This window comes from Physeter macrocephalus, chromosome 21, assembly GCF_002837175.3.
Source record: "Physeter macrocephalus isolate SW-GA chromosome 21, ASM283717v5, whole genome shotgun sequence".
Taxonomy (NCBI): Eukaryota; Metazoa; Chordata; class Mammalia; order Artiodactyla; family Physeteridae; genus Physeter; species Physeter macrocephalus.
The window spans coordinates 89,092,516-89,103,471 of record NC_041234.1 but is presented as its reverse complement, the minus strand read 5'-3'; the positions used below and the strand labels follow the sequence as shown (position 1 = coordinate 89,103,471).

Genomic DNA, 10,956 nt, shown 5'->3' with positions numbered 1-10,956 from the left:
CATATGTATATGTATAACTGATTCACTTTGTTGTAAAGCAGAAACTAACACACCATTGTAAAACAGTTATACTCCAATAAAGACGTTAAGAGCAAAAAGAAAAGGAAACACAAGCTTTATGACACAATAGACCAGATAGATTTAATTGATATTTATAGGACATTCCATCCAAAAACAGCAGATTACACTTTCTTCTCAAGTGCACACAGAACATTCTTCAGGATAAATCACATCTTGGGTCACAAATCAAGCCTCAGTAAATTTAAGAAAATTGAAATCATATCAAGCATAGTGCTGACCACAGCACTATGAGATTAGAAATAAATTACTGGGAAAAAAAGTAAAAAACACACACTCATGGAAGCTAAACAATACATTACTAAATATGCAAGAGATCACTGAAAAAATCAAAGAGGAAATCAAAAAATACCTAGAGACAAATGACAATGAAAACATGATGATCCAAAACCTATGGGATGCAGAAAAAGCAGTTCTAACAGGGAAGTTCATGGCAATAAAATCCTACCTCAAGAAACAGGAAAAATCTCAAATAAACAATCTAACCGTACACCTAAAGGAACTAGTGAAGGAGAATAAACAAAACCCAAAATTAGTAGAAGGAAAGAAATCATAAAGATCAGAGTTGGAATAAATGAAATAGAAACAAAGAAAACAATAGCAAAGATCAATAAAACTAAAAGCTGCTTCTTTGAGAAGATAAACAAAATTGATAAACCATAAGCCAGACTCATCAAGGAAAAAAAAGAGGGAGAGGACTCAAACCAATAAAATTAGCAATGAAAAAGGAGAAGTTACAACGATCACCACAGAAATACAAAGCATCATAAGAGTCTACTACAAGAAACTCTATGCCAAAATAATGGACAACTTAGAGGAAATGGACAAATTCTTAGAAAGGTATAACCTCCAAGACTGAAACAGGAAGAAATAGAAAATATGAACAGACCAATCACAAGTAATGAAACTGCAACTGTGATTTAAATCTTCTAACAAACAAAAGTCCAGGACCAGATGGCTTCACAGGTGAATTCTATCAAACATTTAGAGAAAAGCTAACACCCTTCCTTCTCAAACTCTTCCAAAAAATTGCAGGTGAAGAAACATTCCCAAACTCACTCTGCAAGGCCACCATCACCCTGACACCAAAACCAGACAAAGATACTACAAAAAAATAAAATTACACACCAATATCACTGATGAATATAGATGCAAAAATCCTTCAACATAATACTAGCAAACAGAATTCAAAAACACATTAAAAGGATCATACACCATGACCAAGTGGGATTTATCCCAGGGATGCAAGGATTCTTCAATATATGCAAATCAATCAATGTGATACACCATATTAACAAATTGAAGAAGAAAACCCATATGATTATCTCAATAGATGCAGAAAAAGCTTTTGACAAAATTCAACACCAATTTATGATAAAAACTCTCCAGAAAGTGGGCATAGAGGGAAGCTTCATCAACATAATAAAGGCCATATATGACAAACCCACAGCAAACATCATTCTCAATGGTGAAAACCTGAAAGCATTTCCTCTAAGATCAGGAACAAGACAAGGATGTCCACTCTGGCCACTGTTATTCCACATAGTTCTGGAAGTCCTAGCCATGGCAATCAGAGAAGAAAAAGAAAGAAAAGGAATACAAATTGGAAAAGAAGAAGTAAAACTGTCACTGTTTACAGATGGTATGATACTATACATAGAAAATCCTAAACATGCCACCAGAAAACTACTAGAGCTAATCAATGAATTTGGTAATGTTGCCGGATACAGAATTAATGCACAGAAATCTCTTGCATCCCTATACACTAGCAACAAAAGATCAGAAGGAGAAATTAAGGAAACTATCCCATTTACCAGTGCAAGAAAAAGAATAAAATACCTAGGAATAAACCTACCTAAGTATGTAAAATACCTGTACTCAGAAAACTATAAGACACTGATGAACGAAATCAAATATGACACAAAGAGATCGAGAGATATACCATGTTCTTGGATTGGAAGAGTCAATATTGTGAAAATGACTGTACTACCAAAAGCGATCTACAGAGTCAATGCAACCCCTATCAAATAACCAATGGCATTTTTTAAAGAACCAGAAAAAAAAAATCTTAAAATTTTTATGGAGACACAAAAGACCCCGAATAGCCAAAGCAATCTTGAGGGAAAAAAACAGAGCTGGCAGAATCAGACTTCCTGACTTTACAGTATACTACAAGTCTACAGTAATTAAGACAATATGGTACTGGCACAAAACCAGAAATATAGATCAATGGAACAGGATAGAAAGCCCAGAGATAAACCCACGCACCTATGGTCAACTAATGTATGACAAAGGAGGCAAGGATATGCAATGGAGAAAAGACAGTCTCTTCAGTAAGTGGTGCTGGGAAAATTGGACAGCTACATGTAAAGAATGAAATTAGCACACTCCCTAACACCATACACAAAAATAAACTCAAAATGGATTAAAGACTTAAATGTAAGACCGGACACTATAAAACTCTTAGAGGACAACACAGGAAGAACAATCTTTGACATAAATCACAGCAAGATCTTTTTTGACCCACCTCCTAGAGTAATGGAAATAAAAACAAAAATAAACAAATGGGACATAATGAAACTTAAAAGCTTTTGCACAACAAAGGAAACTCTAAACAAGATGAAAAGCCAACCCTCAGATGCTTGTGAGGGTGTGGAGTAAAGGGAACCCTCTTACACTGTTGGTGGGAATGTAAATTGATACAGCCACTATGGAGAACAGTATGGAGGTCCCTTAAAAAACTAAAATAGAATTACCATATGACCCCGCAATCCCACTACTGGGCATATACCCAGAGAAAACCATATATCAAAAAGACACCTGCACCCCAATGTTCACTGCAGCACTATTTACAGTAGCTTGGTCATGGAAATAACCTAAATGCCCATCGACAGATGAATGGGTAAAGAAGATGTGGTACATATATACAATGGAATATTACTCAGCCATAAAAAGGAACGAAATTGGGTCATTTGTAGAGACGTGTATGGACCTGGAGACTGTCATATAGAGTGAAGTAAGTCAGAAAGACAAAAACAAATATTGTACATTAACGCATATATGTGGAATATAGAAAAATGGTACAGATGAACTGGTTTGCAAGGCAGAAATAGAGACACAGATTTAGAGAACAAAAGTATGGACACCAAGGGGGGAAAGCTGGGGGGAGGGTGGTGATGGAATGAATTGGGAGATTGGGATTGACATATATACACTAATATGTAAAAATAGATAAGTAATAAGAACCTGCTGTATAAAAATAAAATAAAATAATATTTTTTTAAAAAGAAGAAAAAATATTTCAGACATGGAAAACACAATATACTGGCTTCAAAATTTTTAAAAAGGCAAAATTAAAATGAATAAACATTTAATAAAAAAAAATACATGCACCCCAATGTTCATTGCAGCACTATTTACAATAGCCAAGACATGGAAGCAACCTAAATGTCCATCAAGAGAGGAATGGATAAAGAAGATGTGGGACGTATATACAATGGAATGGTCCTCAGCCATAAAAAGGAACGAAATAGTGCCATTTGCAGAGATGTGGATAGACCTAGAGACTGTCATACAGAGTGAACTAAGTCAGAAAGAGAAAAACAAATGTCGTATAATATTGCTTATATGTGGAATCTAGAAAAATGGTACCGCTGAACTTATTTGCAAAGCAGAAATAGAGACACAGATGTAGAGAAGAAACTTATGGATACCAAGGGGGGAAGGGGGGATGGGATGAACTGGGAGATTGGGACTGACATATATACACTACTATGAATAAAATAGATAAGTAATGAGAACCTACTGTATAGCACAGGGAACTCTACTCAGTGCTCTGTGGTGACCTTAATGGGAAGGAAATCTAAAAAAGAGGGGATATATGTATACGTATAACTGATTCACTTTGCTGTACAGTAGAAACTAACACAACATTGTAAAGCAACTATACTCCAATAAAAATTAATAAAAAATGAAGGTTCCTGATTAAAAAAAAAAGAATAAGTGAGCAACAACAGAAATGGTAAACAATCTGGGAAAATATAATAATTATTTTTCTTTTCTTAAATCTTTAAAATATATGTGACTGTCAAAAAGAAAAATTATAAAATCATCGGAAAGTTCTCAATGTATATAGATGTACTCCATATTGCAATTAAAACAAAAAGGGGGAGGGCCAAGGGGACTATATGGTTGTAAGTTTTTTATATTCACTTGAAGTGAATAAAGTACTAATTTTAAGGAAATTTTGACAGATTAGGTACTCATATTTCAATCTAAGAGGCAATCACTAAAAATTTGTACAGAGAAATATAGTAAAAATTCAACAGATCGATAAAAATGGAATACTAAAATGAAATGCAGAACCCACCAAATAATTCATAAATAGAAAAAAAGGAATGAAAAAGTGGAGGGATAAATAGAAAATAATAAAATAGCAGACATAATTACAAACAAATTAATAATTGCATTAAATGTAAATGGTATAAGGTGTAATTTGTATCAATTTAAAGAGATAGCCATGTAGGATTAAAAAGAAGAACAATAATACTATATGCTGTCTATAAGAAACCTACAAGTTTAAATACAATGTAGATAGATATATAGTAAGAGAATGGAAAAAGATAAACTATGCAAACACTAATCAAAGAATGCTGGAGTTGCTATATTAATATTAGACAAAGTAAATTTCAGATCAAAGAATATTACTAGGGATAACAGAAACCATTTTATAGTGATAAAAGTGTCAATTCCTCAAGGGAATATAACCATAGTAAACATTTATGCACCTAATAACAGAGATTCAAATTTCATGAAGCAAAAAAAAAAAAAGAAAACAAAAGTACAATCACTATATATATATGTATATATATATTTATTATATATACACACACACACACACACACACACGTATATATATATGTACAATGGACCATTGCTTCATCTTCAAAAGAATGAAATTAAGATACATGGTACAACATGGAGGAACCTTGAATACATTATTCTTAGTGAGATAAGCCAGACACAGAATGATGACTCCACTTACATAAGGTTTGTAAAATAGTCAAATTCACAGAGACAGAAAGTAGAATGGTAGTTACCAGGGGCTGGGGGAAAGGAGCAAGAGGAGTTATTGTTTAATGGGTACAGAGTTTCAGTTTGGAATGATAAATTCTGCAAATGGATAGTGGTAATGGCTTCACAACAGTGTGAATATACTTAATGTTACTGAACTGTATGCTTAAAAATGGTTAAAATGATGAATTTTATGATATGTATCTTTTACCAAAAAAAGGAAATAGCACTTTTCCAGCCACCTTAGAAGCCCTTCCATGTGCTCTGACCCAATTTGTAAACCCTTCTCCCCCCAAAATTAACCACAGTCCTGACATTTACAGTAACCAGTAACTTAACATTTCTTTATAGCTCTATCAATAAAGTGTGCATTCCCTAGGGGAAAAAAAGTACAATCACAATTATACTTTGAGATTTCAACGTCTTTTCCTCAGTAATTAACATAACAAGTAGACAGAAAATTACCAATGATATGAAAGAACTGAACAGCACTAACAACAAACTACAACAAATTGGCATTTACAAAACACTCTACCCAACGATAGGAGTATACACATCCTTTTAAGGGGTCATGGAAATCGATCAGGAAACAACACATCCTGAGCCATAAATTAAATCTTAAGGAATTAAAATAATTGATATCATACAATGTATATTCTCTGACCATAATAGAATTAACCTAAAAATCAGTAACAAAAAGATATCTCGAAAAAGTCAAAGCATCTGGCAATTAACACAGGTCTACACAATCCATGTTTCAAAAAGGAAGATAAATTAACTTAGAAAATAATTTGAACTAAATGAAAATTAAAACATCAAAATTTGTGTGACGGTGTTAAGGCAGTACTCAGAGGGAAATTACTAACATTAATGCTTTATTTTAGAAAAGAAAAAATATCGCAGATCCATGAACTAAGCTTCCATATTAAATGGACAAAGAAGGGTAAAAATTAAATCCAAAGTATCAGAAGAAAGGAGGTAATAAATACAAAAGCAGAAATCAATGAAATTGAGGAAAGACAATAACAGGCAAAATTCAATGAAATGAAATGTTGGTTATTTGAAAAGATTGATAAAATTGATAAACTTCCAGACAGACTGAGGGAGAAAAATAAAACTAGAAGACACAAATTATCAATATCAGTGATGAAAGAAGGAATATCTCTATAGACTCCATAGACAGGTAAGGGAATTATAATTATAAACAATGGCTTGCCCATAAATTTTGTGGGGTTTTGGGGTCCTTAGACATGAAATCACAAATTTCCTGAACCATGAACCGAGGCCAGAATTTCAGTGGAGACTGTGTTGCTGAGAATAAAATAAAATAAAACAAAATAAAATAAAATAAAATAAAAAAGATACAAGAGCTCTGAATCCCCAAACCTGAGTCAGCCTTTTCCTTAGCCTAACATTGGCCCACTTGCACTCTTTGAAGACTGCCAAAGCCAGGGCAGTTTACTGGAAACTTAACCCAGATTTGAATGCATAGTGAATAAAGCCTTTTTAGAACTCCAAAGTCTTTTGAGATGGCCAGGTTAATGTGGACCCTAACTTAAAGTCTGGAAAACTCAATGGCATCCTAGGCTGTCACTCAGGTTGATGCTATTGACAGAATTGATTATTAGCAGCGTTTCCTATAGATTAGTAATTTTCATATACAGGTCCATAGTGAAATTTTCAGTCTATGGAGAAAATTGAGAAAGTTAAGTAAGACAGTGTATTTTTAATAAAGCTATATTTATTCCATTTAAATATATTTTATTTAATAAATAAATTAGTCCAATAAATATATGGACTTATTTTTATTCTGAGATTATCCTCCCTAGAGAATCCAGAAGTAGAAGATTCTAGCCCATAAAATTCAGTAAAGCTGGATTTTGCTTTACTATTTTATTCCTTATCCCATGTTTTTGAAGGGCTCAGCCCTGTTCTTGGTGTTTCCTATCACCTTGCCTTTGACGGAGTCTCCTGGATATCCCTGGATACTGCATCTTACATCAATTATTTCTTCTAAATGCTTTCGGGTAATGCCACTAACTTTCTCCCTTGGAATCACACCCACTCTCTTGCAACTTGATTCTTCCCCGATACTAGACTGTGTTTGCACCCACTTGAACTTGATTTAGAATTACTGGATCTTCTCTGGGCCACTGCACCCAAATCTCCTGCTTCTGAAGTTGAGACATTTAAAAAAGTATTACCTTGACACTCAGACCTGAAATTCTGGGCTGCTTTTTAGGCTATAACCTTTGCTTCTCTCTGCAGTAGGAATTAAATTCTCTCTCCCTCTATCTACTCTGTCTCTGAGCACCCTAAGTAAATATGTCCAACTACTAAACTCACCTACCTTGGTGTAGTGCTGAGAAGAAGAGGTGCAATTCTGGAGGCATTACCTGTATGGCTAGTGGAGTTGCTGGGAACTCTGCAGGTCCTTCATCTGGCTACTATTGTTCAATAATTTCCTACTGGCCCTGAGCTTACAGATCCACTCATACACCCACTGTCTCTTATGAGCCAAGGTCATAGAAAGCAGTACTCTATCCTCTAATGAAGATTTGTCAGAATGCCTTTCTAGTGATGTAGCTCAGCAACTGTACTTCCTTGACACGTAGATTTTATGGTTCTTCAGTGAGGCAGAGTGGTGTTTCTGGTATATGTCCTGATGATGTGGGCGGTCTGGTATGTCTCGACGATGTGGGCGGGGAAATGGGACATCCTACATATGCAACCAGCCAGCCCCCTCTTAGTATAAAATAGGGATTTCCTGGCAGCACTATGCAGGATGTTCAACCTCCCCGCCCATGTGACTGTTAACTGCTGCATCATGAAGTTCCTTCCAGTTTCTGTGAAAGGGCTTGTCACTTGATGTATCTTTGTGTGAACCATTTCAGGGAGACCTCTTCCAAGCTGGTCTTCTGTTCCCAATGAACTGGCTGTGATTACTAATGGCCTACATGATCTAGAAGCCTGGTAACTAATAACCCACCTCTTACTCAAACTTAAACCCCATATCTCTAACAATATACTTTTCCATCAACTTAAATAAAAAGAGAAAATTCTCTTGACATGGATGCCAAGATATATCATGGATTACAAAAACTCTCCAGTTCCACTTCCAATTTTGTCGACCCTTACTAAATACATACATAAACCTCTAAATTATATAAGCCACTCTAAATAATATAAACACAGACTTCTTATATTAGAGGCAATTCTATTGTTAGAAGAACCTAGATGGGCTGCATACACTTATCCCAGTTATCCCAGGTTATCCCAGTTGAAATTAACCATCTTATATGTATCACAAGTTATTTGCCAAAAACATAGGTCTAGAAGCATCATCCTGAGACTCGCTGCTCTGTGGCTATGCAGTCTGACTACCACATCCTGAAATAAATAAGAAACTTAGCTAGAGACAGATTCTGTCGGCCTCGTTCTTTCAGCTGAATAAATTTTGCATTATGTACTTTCCTATCTCAAGCCTCTCAGCTCTGAGAACTTTTCTACCTGTAAAAATTCGTGAATCTGAAGTTCCACCAGGACCAGACACCTGAAAGGCTCAATATGATGTATAATACCTTTTTGAATAACACCCTGGATTTGCTTCCCTGAAATAGTCCCACAACCCATCCACCCTGGAGCTTTCCTTATGGTTTGCAATTAAGCTAGTTCCTTTCAAGTTGGCTTCAAGTTTTTCCCTATGGGAATACGGCAATGATTTCCATGTCTCTGTTAATATTTTCTCCAGAGAATGGAAGACTCAGCAATTTTATGGATCTTGGGTGGGAAAGCGAGAAGGACAAAGAAGAAATGATGAGTGTTTTCCTGGTGCTTTCTACCTAACCAAGTATACATTAATGACAAATTCTGCTATTTGTACTATGTGGCTCTACCCTAGCACAGTAGTGCGGGAAAAAGAAAAGATACAGGTAAGAGAATAAGATATTATTGTGGCTTTAAATTTATGCCTCTAGATTTTTTGGTTTTGGTTTTGGCTTCATTTTAATACAGGAAGCACACCCATAATCTGGTATTTTATATTCAAAAGAAAAAAAAAAAACCTATTTGTGTCATTTATGTAAGGTGATTACTAACTCAACAGGAGAAAATATATTTTAAAAAAGTATCTGGTATTCATAATTTATCAAGTCTTGATGATACTAGCAGGATTAAATTTTGGTAATTCTCCTAGGTACTTGAATGATAAATATGATGACCACCCCATCATTCTAGTGTTCACTAAAGACCAAAGTAAACCTAAAATGTTCTTTTGAATAATGCTTTTTTATAATAATCCTTTAAATCTCTAATAACATATTCATAAATACTAAAATGCACATTTTATTAAAGATTAGTATTCCAAGTAATGAATAACTTATCCCTGACTGAACAATTTATAATTTGAAATTTTTAGATCAATGTTTCTAACTTTTTTGGTGGCTACTGGTTAATTTACTATTTGGGGGGATACATTTTCTACAATATATTTAAACTAAAGATATAGGACAAAACCTGTAAAATAAATTTACTTTTATCTTAAATTTATATACTAATATTTACTAAAAATCTAGTCAAGTCTAACTTAATAGCTACTGATAGTAATGTCAACAACATGCTGCCAGGTATCAGGCAGATTTCTTAAAGCATTGAGTAGCAATCATGATTTTAGAACACTCAAAGTAGCTACGTCAAAGAGACACCATCTACAGCCTTAATTAGAGCACCCTAGTAACTGCTATTTGTGAATTTGTAACCCATACTCATACCTGCTTTCTCTAGTTAGTGATCTTTTTGATTACTTGCAGTAAACACCCAAGGCTTAAAAATATTCGATACATCTCCAAGTGAACTCCAGGTATTAACCTTGAATGCCCCCACGACCTCCCTTCTTTTACATCATAGGTTGAAACCAATATTTATTCACTGCCTTTCATATGCCCAATTTTCAAACATCCCCACATCCTAAGTTTTAGTAAAGCTTTTTGGTTTTTATTTATTCTCTGTTCAAACAGTTTACTCTGAAGAATAATGAGAATAGATTAAAAGTTACCGTGAAATTTTAATTAACAGAAAACGGAAACTCCTTCTAAAGCTTATTAAAGGAGAAAAGAAAGCAATATTGACATACAATTTCATAGATAAAAACAAACTATATTTTACGTATATATGACTTATAAAGTTGTGGTTTACAATTAAAATATTGCCATTTAAAAAATGTCCCTAAAACTTTCACAAATTTGCTTTAAAATAACACAAAACTGTGCCTCGGAGACGCCACTGCCGCCAGCACAGCCGAAGACCTGAGCCGACACTGGGGGCTGTCCATGGGCCCCGCACTCCCTCGATGAGTCGGAGAAGTCCCATTGTATCAGAGTAAGATGGACGGCAGGTTTGATTGTGATTGTGGTGAGCTGGAGTCACCTGGTCACTAACAAAAGACATCTTGTTAACCAACCGCCCCCAGGGCTTCCTGTTGAAATATACAGCAACAAAGGAAGAAAAGAAGCAAAACGGAAATAATGCTTGCCAGCACCTTAGAATGATGCTGCTCAGGACCAGTCCAACACTGAATGTATCTGCACTGCAAGGAGAATGTTCATAGAAGCCTGTTGTGTGCATAGTTATTCACATTTTTGTTAAATGTTAAATCCTTCAGCACAGTAAATCTGAGTGCATAGTATATCGTTTCATTCCGTTTGAGTTTCTTGAGTGTTTTCTTTAAATGTCTGCAGAGTTGCTGCCCCTTTCTTCACCTATGAGCACTGCAATCTTTTTTTTTTTTTTTTTTTTTTTTTTGCGGTA

The 10,956-nt window shown here is 34.8% G+C and overlaps 1 protein-coding gene across 1 annotated transcript in view; it reads right to left on the bottom strand.

The window, feature by feature from the left end:
* The window catches only part of HTR2C (5-hydroxytryptamine receptor 2C), a 120,086-nt gene that overhangs the window by 51,503 nt on the left and 57,627 nt on the right, over window positions 1-10,956 (bottom strand). The window lies entirely within an intron of this gene.